At 53.5% G+C, this 6,284-nt stretch overlaps 1 pseudogene; it reads left to right on the forward strand.

Moving 5' to 3' along the window:
- The first annotated feature begins 5,550 nt into the window (after positions 1-5,550).
- LOC137615567 (5S ribosomal RNA) lies at positions 5,551-5,669 on the forward strand (annotated as a pseudogene).
- The last annotated feature ends 615 nt before the right edge of the window (positions 5,670-6,284 follow it).

Here is a 6,284-nt window from a genome sequence, read left to right on the forward strand (position 1 = left end):
TGTTTGGTTTTTTGGGCTCAAGCCATGACGTCCTGATGGAAGGTTCCTTCAGTAACTTCCTTAGGTATATTTAACTACAGGGATATTCCCAGAGAATTAAACTACAGGTTATCACAGAATTCTAACTTCTGGTGCGAGTACCCTAAAGGTTTCCCTCTAGGATATCGTATATCAACAGGGGACGTATGTATTAACACGCCACATAGCTATCTGCACCCCATATAAAGTTAACACTTCGATATGGAAAGGTGGAGAATAACTGGGGAGCCGTTCCACAGTTACACTCGTCCGTGGCTGCTTTTGGTACTCGAAACGTAAACAAACAGGCGTCATTGCTAAATGACGTCACGTCCGTCCCCCTCCTTCAGCCTGTAGCACCTTGCTTTGGTCGGATTTCCCTTTGTGCAATTTTCATCGACTTACATCGCCGTCATGTCGTTGCCTTCAGCCTCGCCTTCTTCTGGAAAGTTGAGTACCAGGTCCCAGTATTGTTTAAATAAGCTATAGCGGTAAAGTAACTTCTACTTTTCGTAAAATATTGTATTTTGTGGCGGAGCTGTGCCGAACCCGGATGCGCCATTTTATGGCATCGCAGTTCTACTGCATGCCTTATTTAGCTAGCCAGAACAGCCTTATCCGGTCTCTTAACTAATTTATATTATTAGTTATTTAGTCTTCATAGCTAGGAACTACTTATATCGTGTTTTAGCGCTCATCTACTCGGTCGTCGTTCGACCCCATACTAGATCGCTAGCTTAGCCCCTAGGCTAGATAGCCTAGCACTTGTGTTCATGCATGATATATACCAGTGATCCTAGGTTAGTTTTGAAGATTTTGGCATTATTAAACATACTGTTAACTGTGATGTAAGTGTTTTCGCCTTCGGGACCATATAGGGGACCAGGTTGATTGTGTATCTTTCCAACCTAATCTAAATGTAGGAACCCCTATATGCTCCCTAATCCCCTGCCCGCGGGCATTCCCTCTGTGTGGCCATGCTTCCCCTTCTATATAGGGGAATTTTGTCTACAATCAGAGTATTTATCGCTTCTCTGTCTATCCTAAGAGAATGATCCTCCCTTAGGGTTGCGACCGAAAAATAAGGAACGGCTCTGCCCTTCCTCAGTTGCACCTGGTTGGGTTACTCCTCTCTCCCTGCAACTTGCGATGTGTCTTTCAGCCTACCTAGCCTAGGAGTTAACCCTCCTTCTCTAGGTTAAGCTCTAGGGGTTGATTCTGTACTTTTATAGTTTAAGACGGTACAGTACTCCTGTACCAATCTCATTCTGGTTACCTAACCTACGTTAGGGAGCGTTCTCCCTCTCCTTGGTGGCCGTTCTTGTACAGAGCCTCCACTATGAAAGACCCCTCTTCTTCTCCCTCCCCACCTATCCCTTTGGTGTAGGCTTGCCTATACATATCTGTCCTTAGTCCTACAACTCCTCCCTTGGGTGGAGTGATAGGGCTAACTTGTTCTCCTGCTGAGCTGGCCGCTCTGGTACACATACCCTTCATAGTGTTCTATGGGGGTAGTCCCCGGTAGCGGTCCGGCCGGCGGGGGTCTCCCCCTCTTGAGTGCCCTCTGACCCTCCCTTGGGTTACCCCAGGCACCCGGCTGACTGCCGGCCCCCTGCCGCCGGATGCTATGAGTAACTACTCATATCATGAGTGCACTCTCTCCGTAGGGATGCCGGAGGGGTATGTGGTCTTACCCCTTCCATCCCTCCTTACCTTTCTCTCTATCTATCCTGGTGCCGGTCCCTTGCCGCCTCTACTGCCGGCGATACCGCCTTACCTCTGGTGACATTCTTTCATAAGATGCCCTCCCCCCTCTAAGACGTCAGCCTCCCGTGTGCCGGAGGCTTCTGCCTTCCGTCGGCATACAGCCGAGGTCCCACCCCTCCTTTTACCTAGTAACAGCTGGCCGACCTTCGGAGCCGGCTACCGGCATGCCGGCATTGATTGCCGGCGGTCTAGGTATACAACCATATACATATCCATCTTATGAATTGATCCAAGCTCACCAGGCCGTCAGCCTTCGGCTGCCGGAGCCGCCGGCGGTCGCCACGATGGTATTATATTTTAGATACTCAATGTGTCTGTCTTGATGCCTTCCACCCTGCCGGACCGGCCTCCGGCGTGCCGTCGGTCTGTCGGCACCCTCCGGGGACGTTAAGGGACATGCACCCCTTCTCATACCTGCCGACAACATGTCGACAGTCAACATACTGCAGCCAGATGGCTTAGCCACTTCTATATATAGGTATTGTCTTACCATCTAAATCTGTGGCTATCTTGTTTGATTGCACATTACAATATTCCAGCATACTCTGTGTGTCTTAGTGCAGCCGATTGCCGGAACCTATATCTAATAAGGGGTCTCCTATTCCCCTTCTACTCCAGGGATCTGAGTGGTCTCAGTCCCTGATACACCTCGCAGGCAATTTCTGTTAGAGGCTTAGCTTCTACCCACCACGGCTTATCCATATGGATCTCCGTTTTGTGACCTTCGGCCACAAAAGAAATTGCCTACTGATAAGTTTACGGTAACCGACTGGGCGGGATTCACAAGTATGTGTCTATCTACTTCCTTTCCCGCTCTCTACTCTCAGGCATTATAATACCTTATGAATCGTTTTAATGCTTAAAAAACTTAGATTAAGTTATTTTAATTTTAGAGTAATGTAAGTCATTCTTATGCCTTCCATGTACTCATGATCTCTTTCTTTTACAGGAGGAGTATATGAAGTGCGAAAGCAACTTCTGCGGAGTGAAGCGCCCGGACTTCTACGGGCACAAGGCGTGCCGGACCCACGCCCCCTGCGCCGCCAAGGAAGGCGACCTGAAATACTGGGACCCGCAGCACTGTACAGTCTGCAAGAGTCGTCTGGTCGAAGCGTTCGACGATCCTCCTTCAGCGGAGGCAAGGGACAACGCTCGAGAGAAGCTACGCAAGTGGGTGCGTGGCTTCCAGAAGAACGCCACTGGACCGTATTTCGCCACCGAAGATTTGAGGGCCTTGCTGTTTCCAAAGGCATCTAAAGACTCCGTGGTCCCCAGTGATCAGATCCCCACCGTCCAGATCGTGGTGGAACCTGATATCGTCATGGCCCAGTCCATGCATGAGTGCCACTTAAATTCCGACAACGTGGAACGTATGTCGGAAGGGACGGAGAGGAACCTCATGGGCGAGGAGCTTGACTATGAGGAAGATCAGGTGGAATACCCTGATTCGGAGCATGAGGTCGCTCCTAATCCTACTCCCGCATCGACTCCTGCACCGGCCGAGGAACCTGTTCCTTCGACTTCTGCCACCCCGGACCCTCTTCCATCAGGCGCTCAGGCCGGTGTTCTGTTGCGCGAACCGCCGGTGTTCCGTCGCGCGAACCGCCGGTGTTCCGTCGCGCGAACCGCCGGTGTTCCGTCGCGCGAACCGCCGGTGTTCCGTCGCGCGAACCGCCGGTGTTCCGTCGCGCGAACCGCCGGTGTTCCGTCGCGCGAACCGCCGGTGTTCCGTCGCGCGAACCGCCGGTGTTCCGTCGCGCGAACCGCCGGTGTTCCGTCGCGCGAACCGCCGGTGTTCCGTCGCGCGAACCGCCGGTGTTCCGTCGCGCGAACCGCCGGTGTTCCGTCGCGCGAACCGCCGGTGTTCCGTCGCGCGAACCGCCGGTGTTCCGTCGCGCGAACCGCCGGTGTTCCGTCGCGCGAACCGCCGGTGTTCCGTCGCGCGAACCGCCGGTGTTCCGTCGCGCGAACCGCCGGTGTTCCGTCGCGCGAACCGCCGGTGTTCCGTCGCGCGAACCGCCGGTGTTCCGTCGCGCGAACGTCGGCCTAATTCTTGCAGTATCCATTGCTCGTCTTTGGGTTATCGCTCGCCGACCACCAGCTCTCGCCCTTCCTACCACGCTCGCCCTCCTTCTGCACTCCTTCACTCCCCTTCGTTTGCGTGACCGCGCATGGGCGCTTCCACGTTCGCCCACGCGCAAATCTTTGAATTACCATCGCACGAGCTCCAGGGCGATTGCGACCACGATTCCCATTGGGGTTTTCGCAGCATGGCCAGCCTGGCGAGTTCTTTTGGAGCGTATTTCCAGAACACGGCCTCACCCCGTAAACGCAGAGCATGACACTTGCAAGAATAGGAAGAAACTTCAGGGAGGTCTGAGCAACACTCCTCTTTCCAGAACCTGGGTTAGCCCTTCCCCGTCATTCCCTGGAAGGATTTTTGGCGGGGGGCTTTCCGTTTGAGATTTCTCCATCGGCCAAGGGGTGACTGCTCACCCCTTCCTCTGGGGGCTTACCAGGTCCTTTCCCTCCTCGGTTACGGCCCGAGGTTTGGTTCAAGGAAACTACAGGAAGATCATGGGTACTTTCCTCCTCTCGGGCTCAGGCACCTTGGCCTTTTGTCGTTAAGTATCTAACTTGCGGACAAGCTCGATGTTGTACCATCTGGACGCGCTGACTGAGGGCTTCCTTAGGGTGTCTCATCTGTGGAGGTCGACAACCTCAGGCACCCTTCCATCCTTGAGAAGAGTTTGTTTGTGCCCAAGGACAGAGACTTAGACAGCGGCTGTGCGGAGGAAATCGACTTCCGTTTTCACTCCTCCAAGGCGCTTTCTTCCAGACTCTGCAGGGCTCCAGCGCCCTTTTCTTTCAACCACGTCGGCCTAAGTTATCGGCTACGACAACTGGGACAAGGTGTCCAATTGCAGTTTCCTCCTGTCAGGAACAGATGGCACGAGAGGCTCCCCCGGAGGGGCATAGTCCTAAAAGGAGCGGCAGAGTTCATGAACCATAGGATTGCAGGTTTTTCGCTGGGAGGATGCTTAAGGTTACTCATCCGGATGACAGCTTCCCGATGCCCATTCCCGCACAATCTCTGTGATCAGCCAAGGATATTGCGCCTGCCGTCTCTGTCAGTGAATTCAGTGTCTCTGAACTTCTATGCCATAGCGTCAGCAAGAGTTGCCCGGTTGGGCAGAATGATCCATACCTTAGGCGAAGGTCTTCCATAGGATCATCGACGGCTTCACCCCCGGCCTCTTCAGTCGATCCTTTCTTGTAAGGAAGGATCTGAGAGGGGAGTTCCGTAGTCGACCTCTCAGCCCTGATCAAGTTTGTCGAACAAACTTCGGCCAGCGTAGAACAGCAGAATCGATCAGACTGGTAACGAGGCGACAGGACTCCTTAAACCCTGGATCGGAAGGACGGGTACTTTCAGTTTCCATTCCATCCATCTTCCAGGGAGCTCGTCGAATTCAGCCTAGACTGCAAGTATTCCTGCTTATGATGCAGTGTGGCTATCCCGCCGTGGCATAGCAGGTTTTTTTCCCCAGAGAACTCTCCCTGCTTTCCTCATGGCCGCTCAGGTGCAGGCTTCCGCCTCCTTGCTTTTTGGAGGGCTGGTCAACTCCGGTAGGCTCGGGTTCGACCTTCTTCAGCGCCGGGACAAGCTTCCGGATGCTTACCATGAGTGTGGGTTCATGGTATTTTGCTTGGAGCCTTCTCTTCTTCTGCCTCAACATCTGGAGTATCTGGCCATGATATTGAGTCAACGGCCTTACCACGTTGGAAACCCCGCTTCTCGTCCGTCCAGCGAGGTTAAGCAACGTCGGTTCTGGTCGGTACTTGGATGGGTGACCACCTGGGGACGCCAGATTCTGTTGCCACATCCTCCGAGCCTTCCTTTCAGTTGACTGTGGCAAGACTGAGGAGAGTCGCAGTACCTGTTCTCAGTCAAGCAGAGCTTTCAGCCCTACCTTGGAACGTTTCCTAGTTCTCCTTTCAACATTGACCCGTCTATAGTCCGAACGGTCGCCTCAGGATAAGTTCCATGTGGGGCTGTCCAAGTTCCGGTGGCTTCAGGCAACGTTTAACCGGACTTCCTGGCCCCTATTGGACTAGCGGAACTATTAGACCTGCAATGGGTGTTAACCTATGGAGCCTCTTGATGGTAGTGGATATTCTCGTCCTTTCCCCACATTCTTGATGCTGTTCTCGGACTCATCAAAGGAAAGGGGGGGGGGCATGTTCCGGTCCAGGCCTATGGTCAAGACCTGAAGGATACCTCTCCATCATTCAGGCAGGCTTAGGGGCCGTAGTCTGGCCCCTCTACAGATCCTACAGCTCCTGCCGAGTCGCCCCGTGCGCGTCGACTTCATGATTCTGGCGTGTTCCAACCAGCAGGGGACGCATTTTCACACCTTCACATCTTGCAGTACAGATACCGGGATGATTGAGATTCTCTCAATACCACCATCGGCTCTCTCATTCCAGGCAGGGGA

This window comes from Palaemon carinicauda, chromosome 21, assembly GCF_036898095.1.
Source record: "Palaemon carinicauda isolate YSFRI2023 chromosome 21, ASM3689809v2, whole genome shotgun sequence".
Lineage (NCBI taxonomy): Eukaryota > Metazoa > Arthropoda > Malacostraca > Decapoda > Palaemonidae > Palaemon > Palaemon carinicauda.